General features: G+C 41.8%; 1 pseudogene; it reads left to right on the top strand.

The window, feature by feature from the left end:
• LOC132520796 (uncharacterized) overlaps positions 1-11,472 on the top strand; it is a 34,551-nt pseudogene extending 23,079 nt beyond the window's left edge.
• The last annotated feature ends 1,566 nt before the right edge of the window (positions 11,473-13,038 follow it).

The following is a 13,038-nucleotide window of genomic DNA, read 5'->3' as shown; positions in this document are numbered from 1 at the left end:
TCCCCTCCCTTAGAAATCCTCGAGCACCTTTCTCTTCACTGGGCTACTTGACCTCCCCTAGAAAATGATTAGAACCACTCATCAGGCACTTGTCACTTCCCACTTGGTACTGGCAACTCTTTTTCTTTGCTGTTAGATTGTCTGCAGGTTGAGGGCAATCCAGCATTTATTGGCTATTTCACATTCTCTTTTTGCCATGCCAATGCAACATTCTAAATCCATTGTCTATGAGATACTGTACAATATATATTTACTAAGCAAATAACTCAGTGAAAAGCATACATTTAATACATCGCAGGTTTTTGACACTTCATTTTCATTCTGTCACTAATTACCCATGTGACCTTAGACAATTTACTTAACCTCCTAGGGCTGAGGTCTCAAATGATGTAACAGATGGGATAATGGGTGTGTGAATACTTTGTATAAACTGTAAGATCAGTTGGAGGTATTAGCACTGTTCCCTTTTCTGAGAAATGAGATGGTTGAACCTGATCTATTTCAAAAACAGTCTGTAAGTAGCATTCCACAGCTAGAGGATTGCAAGTCGTTGCTTTTTCCTTAAGTGCGCTGGCTCGAAGCGTGAGTTGACTTAAGCAGGCACCTGCCTCTTACAAAGCTTCTCTGGGCAGCTATTGCACCAGTGAATAGCCCTGCTGTGATTATCAGTCCAGACAGCTTCGCACCCTGTGGACAGGTCCGATAAGACCAGAAGTATTATGAGCCAATGCTAATCAGGCCTCTCTCCACCCCGACTCTGGATCAAAGGAGCCATTCTCACAAAGAAAGAGTTAGGCGTTATTACGGCAATATATATCACCCAAGAGTTTGGTTCAAAACTTTTTTTATTAGCTAAAACTTTTATTAATAAAAGTAGATTAAAAACATATTAAGAGTTCAATATTTTAAAGACTCACCCTTAGGAAATAGGCATAGGATGATTGGTGCTGTCTGTAACGATATCCCATAATTAACACTACAGAGTCTCGAGTCCACATCTGTGCATTGAGATAGATTTTCCACTTTGGCTCAATACCATTCAATTCAATTCACTTTGATTCAATTTATATTTGTTTTCACTCAAGGTAGCATCATGATACTGTGGGAAGAATGCAGGTTTTATCTCCAGTCTTAGAATTCAGGGGCTTCAACTCCAACTGCTATTTGTCTGACATTTGGCAATTTACCTAATCTCTCTAATTTCCTCATCTGCAAAAAGGGGTTAATATTAGGCACCTCATAATAGATACAATGTCCGCAGCACATGGATCATATAATTTTCCTCCTACTCCTTTAATTCATGTCAGTTCAATTTGACTTAATTCAGCAAACATCAACTATTTATCAACTACAATGCTGGGGCTTCACAATGAATTACGATAGCATCATTGCAAATGTGGGATTCTGAGAAGTCAAAAGTTTATGTCTAGGGAAATATGTATAACTTGCTTAGGTAAAGAATGAGGTTGTAATGGGCAATGGTACAGATGTACTTGGTATGGAACACAAGGTGAAGCTAGATTTGGGCATCCCATGCCTACGAACACATGACGGTCTTCAGAAAATTCAACTGAAGACACCATACTGTGGCAATTTCAACCAAAACATCCCAATTTTAATGAGCTCTGACTTGACAGGAGATGTTGCAAAGTTTTCTATCAGCTCTAAACGTTTGTACAGCTAGTACATTCCCTCACTTAGGACTTTAATTTCTCCCAGGCATTGATTACACTTATAGCATATTATAAGTAATTTATAACATTGCTGTATAACTCATTCTCCTGACTTTTGATTACAATGCACAAGGAATTTGCAAATATGTAAGGGTATTTTAGACAGAATACGTTATGAAATTATAACACACAGTCCCCAAATCTCAGCAGCTACACACATAAATTTATCATTTGCTCTTGCAAAGTCTGCTATGTGCCAGGTGACTCTTCCAGGAGGCTCTCCTCCATGTGATGACTCAGCAATCCAGGCTGCTGTTGTTCTGTCCTCTCAACAAACAGCCGCCATGTTTTCCACTCAAGCTGAGATGAGAAAGACTGGACAATTGTGGGAGGAACAGGTCAGTTCAGCCTAAGTTTCATTGGCCATAATTAGTCACATGACCCTACCTTACTGCAAGAGGATTGGGAAACATTGACTCTCATATGCCCGAAAAGAAAAAAAAGAAGAATGACCAGATATTAATGCCTTATTAATGTTTCTCATCCAGTGGGACGATCACAAAGGAAAGCCCTATGTTTCCTCCGTGGAAATTTGGGGTCTTGGTACCCCTACTTCCCAGTAAAAATGAAGAAGTCTCCTTGAATTTTAGGAAGACAGTAGTCTCCCATAACCAGATCTGTGGACATGACTCTAATGGAAGGCATGAGGGAGTCTGAGGATTGTACTGGACCCTGCTGTGCTCCACCTAATTCTCTTCAGCCTGACTTCTTTCTCTAGTCCCTGTTGCAATAACCAGTCCCACAAGGGCTTTGATCAGCTTCATGCAGGTGTAGTCTCACTTTGGGGTTTTGTCATGACCACTCACTTCATGCCCTGGGATTCTCTGATGCTGCAGCATGGGACATCTACAGAATCCCACTCAGAACCAAAAGTGTGAATGAGTGAATGGATTAATAAATGAATTATTCCCTCTTCCATCCCCCAAGCAGATAGGCCGAGATGCATTTCACAAGGCTTCTCAGAAAGTCCCACAGGATGAACAGCAGTCACAGATCAGTGGCCAGCTTGCACACTCATCCCTGTCTTAGCTTTTCCACCTTTCCTGTTTCACTCTGCCTGTCCCTTACTTCTGCTTCCTCATATTACACTGGGGGGAACTTGGGCTAAGTCTAAGTAGAGCAGGACAATTTTTAAAGCTTGAAACTCCTTCCCACTCCAAAACTTTTAATATGGTAGACTGGTGGATGTGATATCTTAATTTATAATAAGGAATATATGTTTGGTCTTTGCCCAGTGTGTGGCACAGAACTCCTACAACCTTTGGAATTTCCTAAGTGTTGAGTGTTGAAGATGTCTTTTGTTATGCTAACGAGGTGATTTTTGGAGCGCACCTAAGGTTGGGGGCTGGTTACCCAGAGAACCAACCTTGGGATTAGAGGGTTGGAACTTTAAGCCCTGCCCCCTACCTCAGAGAGGGGAGAGGGGCTGGAGGTTGAATCAGTTGGCCAGAGGCCAATGATTTAATCAATTATGCCTATGTAATGAAGCTTCCATAAAAACCCAAAAGAGTGGGGTTCGAGAGCTTCCTGGTTGGTTAACACCTGGAGATTTGGGGAGAACAGAGTGCTCAGAGAGGGTATGGAAGTTTCATACCCCTTCCCCCTACCTTGCCCTAGACATCTCTTCCATCTGGCTGTTTCTGAATTATATCCTTTTATAATAAATGGGTAATCTAGTAAGTAAAGTGTTTCTCTGAGTTCTGTGAGCCATTCTAGCAAATTAATCGAACCCAAGGAGGGAGTCTTTGGAACCTCTGATTTATAGACACTTGGTCAGAGGTACAGGTAACAACCTGGACCTGCAACCGACATCCTGAGTTGGAGGGGGTCATCAAAACGTCCAGTTTATAGCTGGTTGATCAGAAGCAGTGGTAACAACCTAGACTTGCAACTGGAGTCTGAATTAGGGGGTAGGGAATAGTCTTGTAGGACTGACATCTTAATTTGTAGACTATATCCCCAGGTAGTGTCAGAATTGAGTTAAACTGTAGGACACCCAGGTGGTGTCAGAGAATTGCTTGGTGGTTTGGGGCAACCCACTCCCAAAAATTGGAATTGGTACCAGAACCCTTTTAGTGGGCAAGTTTGGATAAGGGGCCAATAAGACCTTAGGAGACAAGATTGAAATGTCCTTCCCTTAGGGGTTCAAGATTATTAGAATGGCTCATGCATCAAGATGACCCCAAGTAAGGCTGGGAAGCAAATGGAAGACACTCAGGGTCCCTAGAGTGAATTTTATCATGAGGCTTGAGGTAGGTATCGGCTGTTGACCTAGACCAGGGTTAAGCAAAGTTAGAACTGTCATCTAACCTGGACGTGGGGAGCACGTGAGTGTGATTTAGGTGGCTATACAAATGGAAGCCCGGTCTTATGGTGGAGTGGTCCATGAGGGGAGGGGATCTGCTGCCTGCCTGCCCTGGGAGCCACTGGGATGAACAGCAATGTCATCAGTCTGTGGCAGAGGCCTGTGCTGTGTGCAGCACAAGATTCTTCAGTTCTCTCTGCCCAAAATTCTTGAAACTAGAGCTGGGCCTGAGAACAGAACGGGCTGTGGCAACAGTATGATCAGAGGGGCTGCTGTGCGATTGGGATCAGCCTTACCCCAAAGGATGGGCCTGGAATTCCCATGAGTCAGTGCAGCAGAGCAGGAACTAGATTAAGGTGAGACTGGTCCAGGAAGAAGAGGGACTGGTTTGTGACAGTCAAGATGGAAGCTGGATTTGCCAGGTGAGTCTTCTAGACTTCGTGTAAGACTAGTAGACTACAAAGAGGCACCTTATTAAATAGCTCAGCACCCAAGGGACCTGATTCCTGGCATGTTTCTGATTGTCCTGGTCACTCAAAGATTGGAAACCAAAGCTATTCAGGCAACTGCTTTGTGAGATCTGAAATTTCTCGACTTCGGTATATTGTGGTTTGGGACTGTGTTCATTTAGCTGAGCTGGAGCTACATTTCCCAGAATCCTGTTCCTGGCTCTAGGCTAAGGCTGGTCATCAGAAAATTCTGCAGGGGCTGGGAAAGCAGAAGTGAAGAAACAGCAGTCGTGTGTCTGCTGGAAAGTTGGTGTGAGGTCGGGGGTAGCTGCAGCTCCCGAGCGCCATCGCAGGTGCACTGGTCACCTTGTTGCCAGGGGCCAGCAGCCTAGCCGAAGCCCCCCACACATCCCCCAGGTCTCCCTTTCGGCTTCTCTGACGCCGGGGCCAGGATTCTGTCTTCTTCTGTGATCAGGAGCTGGCTTCTCCTGCAGACCACTCATGCTAACAAAGTTGGAGGCCTAGAGGATGTATGACACCCCTGTGGGTTCTACTTTGTCCTCAAGGATCTCGACGTGCCCCTGCCTCCCCCATTTCACAGCCATCTTCCTTTGCCACTGTCATCCCTGCCAATGTCATGCCCAGAACTAGATGCCAGAGCAGTGGCCCTCCATACAGTCTTTCCCCAGCAACCAGAATTCTAAAATGGTCACAGCCCTATGATAAGCCGATTATTCGCTGTAACTCCTAGTGAATTTGCTCCTCTGATCAAATGCTACCTGACACCATGGCCAAAAACAAAGATTTCTGTTTCACGACTTTGGGCCAGAGGTGTTGCAACCTGTCTTGGCCTGATTTCACTTGTGCTGTGTGGAATATGGGTGGGGAAAGGGGAGACTAGGGTGGCAGTGACAGCTTATGAGAAGGTTGTTGGGGGTGGGGTGTCTCAGTGTTAACACAGCAACACAGCTGACATCACAACACCAAATCCCTGCAGAGGGGAAGGAAGTGAGAAAAATGAATGGAGTGGATGGTAGCAGCTGGAGAGTGCACGCCTCAGCGAGGGGGGCCGCCAATCAATCCCTCATGCCATTGTTACCAGGTGAGAATAAGGACACCCAACATCGTTCGATTCAATTCTCCTGAAAAGCTGGAAATTCACATTCCTGTGCAAAATTTCCCAGTTTTAAATGTCTGTAGCAACAGCAAAACCAAAATCTAAATTTGTATTTTATTTTTAAATCAAGGTTTAAACCTAACAAATCCTGTCTAGAGGACAGATTTAACCCAGGTTAGGCATGTACCCCAGAGTCCAATTACCTTGGTTCAAATCCAAGCTCTATCACTTACGAGACGTGGAACCTCAGGCAAGTTACTTCCATACCTCCGTCCTTCATCTGAAAAATGAGACTAGTAACACCCATTTCATAGGATGTCTGAGGCTCAAATGAGTTACTAATACCTTTCCTTGTTTCTAAGACACTATTGAATGTTAAATGGACCATTAGAGAAAGAAAAGTTGATGGCTAATTAACCTCGTAGCACAATGCTGTCTTATCACTTAGCATTATTGTCTTATAATTTCTGAAAGAGCTCTTTCAGAGTTATTTTAGCACAGATTTTTTTATCATATATTGCTCTGAGCACACATATAAAGAAAATATAAGTGAAATAATGTGGTTTGGTATTCTGAAAACCTCTCTACATTATGAGTCTGACAACTCTGAATTAGTTTTCAACTCTGTTTTTCCACACAATATTATTCTTGGTGCTATTATAAACATTGGTGATGTAGCATTTCTTTAAAAAGCGCTCCCCCATTGTCTCCAGGAATTTCTCCCAAGTTGCTGACACTCCTAGTGAGAGTTTTCATGCCAACACTTTCTTGATTTTACCAGAAGATGTCAAATGGAAAATTTCCAGGCAACAGAAAGACTTGTATTCTTTTTCCAAATGGTCCTCAATTTAAAGATTGTTGGCTAAGCATTCAAAGGATTTCAGTCTTCAGTTATTCACCAGGAAAAACAACAAAAAATGTTTGTGCCTATACAAACATTGGCAGCTACATAGTAACTGTTGTTTGGCTGAGGGTGGCGGTCCAAATGTCATCAATCGTATGATATTTTCCTACGTATTAAAAAATAAAAAAATAAAATAGTGCATTCAATTTCATCCAATAGAGTCTTTGCAAAACTCTTAGAAGGCAATGCAATATCAAAGGGTTTGATAAATAAAGGTAAATAAAATCTATATAGAGGGGAAAAGTTAGCATGTCTAAAGTCTCAGTTCTGTCATGAATTACCTGTATGTTCTTCCTTAATCTTCCTTAATCTTCCTTAATCTTTTTGTCTGTGAAATAGGTACAACCTGGGTTGTATTGAGTGCATGTGACAGCACCTGGCCGAATGGACAGTCACCTGTAGAATGTCGTGTTTATGTCAGTTCAGCCGATCAGAGTCTGAGGGTTGAAGAGTCAAACCTGCAGAAAGAAAGGGGCACAGCACGGAGGGGTCAAGATCGGGGTCTCTTGGGGAAGGGCAAGTCGAACCAGCAAAGCTCCTCAGAAAAGTAAAAACAAAAGACCCTTACTGTTGTTCTGGCCACAGATGTAACCTGTTGAAGTTGAGAACAAATAAGATATCTTGATCTGAGAAGAGAGAAGATAACGAAGACAACATATCCGTAAGTTGGCAGCTCGGGTGGGGGGTCTCAGGAAGTTTGAGTCAAAGTCTGACCAAGGATGGTCTGGCCACTGAGAATCCAGGAAGAGTCATTGAGATGTTGAGGTCCTGGGGCCCCATGTGTCCATTGAACCTGGATCCCAAAGTCCCTCCTCTGAGAGAAAACCCACACTGCCTCAGCTTTTTGGTTCTTCGTCATTTTGGTTCAGCCTCCCCCCACCCTAAGCCCTGGACCTGTCAAAACCTAGAGAATGAGGCCAGTGTCCGGGGAGAAATCAGGCCGGCCCTCTCCTATCCCACCTTCCATGATTACAAATGATTCTGCAAGCTGAACAGGGTTTTGTATATTTCACTTACAGTGATTGTACAACAGCTGTATAATAGACATCACTGAAGATCCGAACGTTGCTCAGAGTGTAGCATAAACGTCCACAGTGAGCTGCAAATGTGAATAAGAATGCCCCTGGCTGCATAGTAATTGGTATTATTACTGGAGTGAATGGGAAAGCCACATATGGATGGATGGGTGGGGCTGTGACAGGGCACATGCAACGTTTATTTTCTCTTGTCTACATCCGTTCTCTCAAACAACCAGCCAGAGGAGGTAGAGGAGGAGAGGTACCAAGTGGGAATGTAGTGGGGGAAGCGTGAAGTCGATTATCCACCACTCTATAGCACGCCCTTTCTGCTCCTTCCCTGCCCACGCTTATTAATCACCATGCAGTGGATGACACATCCCCTCCCTGAAAAATAATCTGTTACAAAAGGGTAGGAGGATAGATTCAGGTGAAGGGGATGGGCTGAGGGGGAGACAGGGAAGAGAAACACTTCAGGTTAATTGGAGCTGAGAATATAAAATACTCGTCTTAAAGTGTGTGCTTCAGTTATGAGAAGGAAAGTGTCGAGATCATAATGTTTTCTGTGCAGCATTCAACACAGCATGGGTGTTTTAAAACAAGCGGTAATCATTTCTCATGGAGAAATTATAAGCTGCAGCTCCGGGCTCAGGACAAGCGCCTGGGAGACTCCAGCTCCCTTTCTCCAGGGACACACAAGGAGACACACACCGTAGTTAGCGGCTGAGTCCCTTGAACCAAATGGCAGAGTTAGTGATGGACAGAATTATATAGTTTAATTCGCTCGGTGCTCTAGCCATTCAGAAAGAATTGACACAGAATTCTTCCAGAATTCTGAAAAGTAGGAGGGAAGGAATTTGGAAAATCAAACTGTCTGGCTTCTAAAGAGATGGCAAAGCAAATTGGTCAACTTTGCAATCAGGAACTTAACACAATACGGTTACAATGATTTATTTGGCAAAGCTCGCTATGTTATTTATTTCTTTTGAAGACGAACCCTTTCGAGCCTGACGCAACAACACCTCTGCCCTGTTAGTGCTTTGCTTCGCTTGCTCTCATCCTGGGTACACCCATGTGGCATCTAAATTGCTGTTAGGTCTCTATTTAAAGATTCCTTTTTACCAACAATAATTTCTCTAAAGTAACAAACAGTGCACTGTATAACACCAAGTTAAAAATTCTTGGAAATAAATGCAGAGAAATTAGTTACACTTATTCACACAGTTCTTCAAAATGGCAGCACATGAGAAGAAAGAGGGTCCCTCTCACCCTTTTTCTGAAGACCATCTTTGTTTACTTCATTCCCAAGTATTAAGAGATTGCAGGAACCATTTGCATAGGATAACTAACATATACCACATCATTTGCACGTCTGCAAGTACACGTGAGTAACCGTAATTACACGTGACACCAATTACTCTATTACTTTGTATTAAATTATAATGGAAAATTCCACTAGAGAATTGAAGCCTAATTGCATCTTAATTTGCATAATTTTGCATATTAATTACATCTCAGATGAATAATAAATTTCAGCAGATTTTTAATTTATGCATAGACACAAAAACAAGTGGAGAAATAATTTAGAAAAAAAATACCAGCAACTATTACTTAGGGCATTCAACTAATTTTGCTTAGTTTAGCAAAACAAAACTTGGTTTGTTTAATATAGCATCTTTAGGCTGATTGCTGTTTATTGCACAATATGTCAGTCTTGAAACATAGGTAAAGACATGGCTTTTCTTAATTAAAAAAAGTGTTCAATTATAGCACTTTAAGTTTGGGATTTTATATTTTGATAAAACTGTCTTGAGGATAAAACCATTTAGTTGGAAATATTTTTAATTGTTGTACATTTTTATTGAGGCTTAATTTCTGTTGCAGCTATTTTAAATGCAAGGGATGATGAAAAATAGAACATAAAAATATCTTGGTGAAGGAGAACACTAATAAAATATGTCAAATGCTTTCTAATTTTGAGTCTACTATGAAGTCACCCAAGATTGTTTTAGTGATTTTGCATGAACCGTTCACGGGGAAAAATTTCACACATTTTTGTTTTGCAGAGTATAACAATTCAGAGGACTAGCTTTTAAAGATTACTATTATTTTCTAATTGTTTTCTTTGTTTTACCTTGCCTGCATGGTAAACAGTAACAAATCTTGACTGCTAGAGACCTTGGTTTTAAATTTAGTCACACTTGCTTTGGATTTATCAAACAAACAGAAGGTTTATTTCTCTGAGATAATGCATTTTGGCTACACAGCTGTATCTAGGTTGACAGTCATAAGAAGACACTGACTTAGTCTTGCTGAAACAACAGTATGTAACTGAAAATTCATTTCATCCACCTCTTGCCTAAACCCAAGCCTCACTGCTTCCTACCTGCTGCCTACCCGCTGCTGCGGAAGGGGAGAGCCTTAGTTCTTCCTCCACGAAGTCTAATACTGTGATCATTTGCCAAATGATACAAAAGAAGAGGATGACAACATCCTAATAAATCAGGAAACTGTCAAGATTAATAATCTCAGCTGTCATCTGTTTGCCTATAAACGCCCTACTGGCATCAAGTATTTTCCAGTTTGCCCTGTAGTTTCTCAGTGCAGAAACTGGACTTGTGCCTGCCTGGTACCATGCAACCTCCAAGAGGCCATTCTATATGTCTTTTATCACATAAAACTGGATTCCACAGCTGTGCTGGTTCAAAAGGCTGGGAGGAAAAATTCTTTACAACACATGTCCCCTTCTCCAGTTACTGGTCACTGCTGTTATTTGCTATCTGATGGACACCACTTTGAGCTAAGGATTTGGATTTGTCTTTGTCTCCTTATATTTCAATATTTTCTGTTTACAACCAAAAAAGTTTGCCTTGGTCTTAGACAAACTGAGACCAATGGAAAAAATGAAGACACACCAGTGCTTCCTTTATCACATGAATTTCTATTAAAAGCTTGACTCCAGTCTTGCTTTCTGTTAACCAGGTCACAGTCCTAGGAACACCTTTGATGATTTGAATGTTAAAAAACTGAAACACTTCAGCGATCAAAAATAGAACTGCATCGATGATTGCTTCCGTCCCTTTACTTTTTTGTTCAACCCTTTTGACCAAGTTCTTAACACTAAAGCGAGATTTGAGCTGGATGAATTCCTCAAAAGACCCAATCCTTCCAACATTTAAGCAATGGTTCCCTCTTGTGGCGATGCTTGAGTACTGCGGTTGGAGAAAGGCGGGGTTGGGGGCTAAAAATCTCTTGAGATGTTAAAACGGATTACGATGAAACATACAGTATTAATCTACTTGCAGATTGTATTTGGAGGCCTTCCCAGGTCTCCCAGGCCTTTCTTACCTATTTTCAGCCAGGTGCAAGTTTTGGAATTTACTGAGAGAAGAGCAGGCAAGCAGCTTGATGATTACCGCTGGCAGTATGAGGAAAAACAAAAAACAGGAAAACGCAACAACCCTTCCTTGGGGTGTAGTAGCCACATTTTAGGAAAATGTTCAAGATGATAATGTGGATATTGGGGAAAAAAGACAGTTTCGGCTTTCACTGAAGGCTCTGGAAATTTATTTATGTATTATTTTTATTATTATTTATTTCTATTCATTATCTCCTGAGGGAACATTATTACAAGTGTAGAATTAAATCTAGACTCTGCTTGTTCTTTCAGGCGTTTTATCCTCAAAGTTCATCTAAAGGCAGAGAAAAAACAAAAACAAAAACCTGACAACCAGTTACTCAAAGATGATCTTTCCAAGCACCTTTGATATATGCTCTCAAAGATTTCTTTTGAGTCAAATTTCCCCAGGGGCCACCATCTTACGCTCTCCAAATTACTGTGATAGAGAGCATTCTTCGGATACAGCAACTGTAACAGCCCACGAATGCTTTCTTTCGGTGTTAGGCTATGCTCAGAACGGCAACAGACAAGAGATGTCCCTGAAGTAGATTGTTTCCTTCAGATCACGTTTAATGTAAAAGTAAAGTGCTGCTGGTAACAAGAGACAAGGAGTTGCTCTTGTGGTCACGTGAGCGTAAGTATCTAGGAAGAATGGCAGCCGTCCACGCAAGGTTCATGCGACGTTTTTAGTACACTTCAAAATCCTCAGTAATAAAAATGCCATCTTTCCATTCTACTCCAAGGATCCTATTTAAAGGATGAAAGCATTCGTATCTGTCAAGCCATTTCCAAGTCGCAGTCCTTCTTATTCACCACAGAGTTTATTTATTTAGAAGTTTTAACATAGGAACTGAAGCTCAGGATGAAAATGGATACTGTTTCTGGTCGAAAGAGAGCTAGTTTCCTAGAAGCAAAGGCTTAGAGATCATATAATAACTAACAACATGAACATGATTCTCAGTGAACTCCTCCCTCCCCTCCCCCAGCCCCCCCAGTCCCAGCCATCACCTCACAAGTCTCTTCCCTTCCCTGGTCCAAGGCAGCAAGGACCAGTGGCCACCTCACGTGTTTTACCACCCGCCCCCGTCTAGTGTAGACGTGCTCAGGCAGTGACGTTTTCACTATCCACCCGCGAAGTGAGTCAAATAAGAATTCACCTAACAGAGGAAAGTTATACATTCAGGAAATAAGACGAGAGCATCGATTTAATGTTTAGCCCAAATTCCAAAATTAAAAAAAAAAAGACTTCCAATAGTGAACTTTCAAAAAGAAAACTTCTGTTTCCCATGGAGGTTCTTTGCTCCCCCTTCCTCTTTTCACTGGGCTTGGGAGGTGCCCCTTTTACACACCCTTTGTCACGCTCCCCAGGTTCAATGTGAGTCCCCCAGGGAGTTTGTGCCCAAACAGTTGCCCAGCACTGCTTGCCCTAGACTTTTCTTTCCGCCTTTGTGTTCACTATAACAATACAAAATTAAATGAAACACCGGGACAATCTCCCCCTACAAATGCAAAATTATTGCATCTTGTAGATAGACAGATTGATATTTAAATCACCATCAACTGGTTTTTATAGAATATGTTCCCTCAGACTCTTAATCTCTCCCTGTACTTGTTCACTCTCTGTCTCTGTCTCTGAGATGAGCAGTGTAATTCATTAGCACAGGAAAAGTACAAAATAAAAATCCATTTGCCTCTTCACCTTCCTCGTCTTAGGAGAACACAGAGGTCCTTGAAAGTTCACAAAACAAATAAGGAAATAGAGGGAACTATAACCCAGAGGCACCCAGATTTTAGATTTAAAGGCTCAGGAAAATGTCAAACAAAATATTCAACGTTTGGGGCAAAAATATATTTTCTGGCTTTTAATTTTGCCAAAGAATTTTGTTAAAAAGCTAAAAATAACCATCTAGTCTAACCATCACTTATTTAAAATGAAAACGACATCCTCTTATGCTGGCTATATTTAGCTTTAGAAAACAATCACTTTACTTTTCCTTGTTTTCCTCCTTTATGCTTTCAACAATTAGATCAGTTAAACTTCAACCTAGAGTAGAGCTAGTCCACAGACCAGCATCAAGGACTCACTGCCTCGCCTACCTCTTCCCTCATAGCTC

Source organism: Lagenorhynchus albirostris, chromosome 5 (assembly GCF_949774975.1).
Source record: "Lagenorhynchus albirostris chromosome 5, mLagAlb1.1, whole genome shotgun sequence".
In the NCBI taxonomy this organism is placed as follows: domain Eukaryota; kingdom Metazoa; phylum Chordata; class Mammalia; order Artiodactyla; family Delphinidae; genus Lagenorhynchus; species Lagenorhynchus albirostris.
Note: the sequence above shows the minus strand (reverse complement) of the source record. Positions and strands in the feature narration are given on the sequence as shown.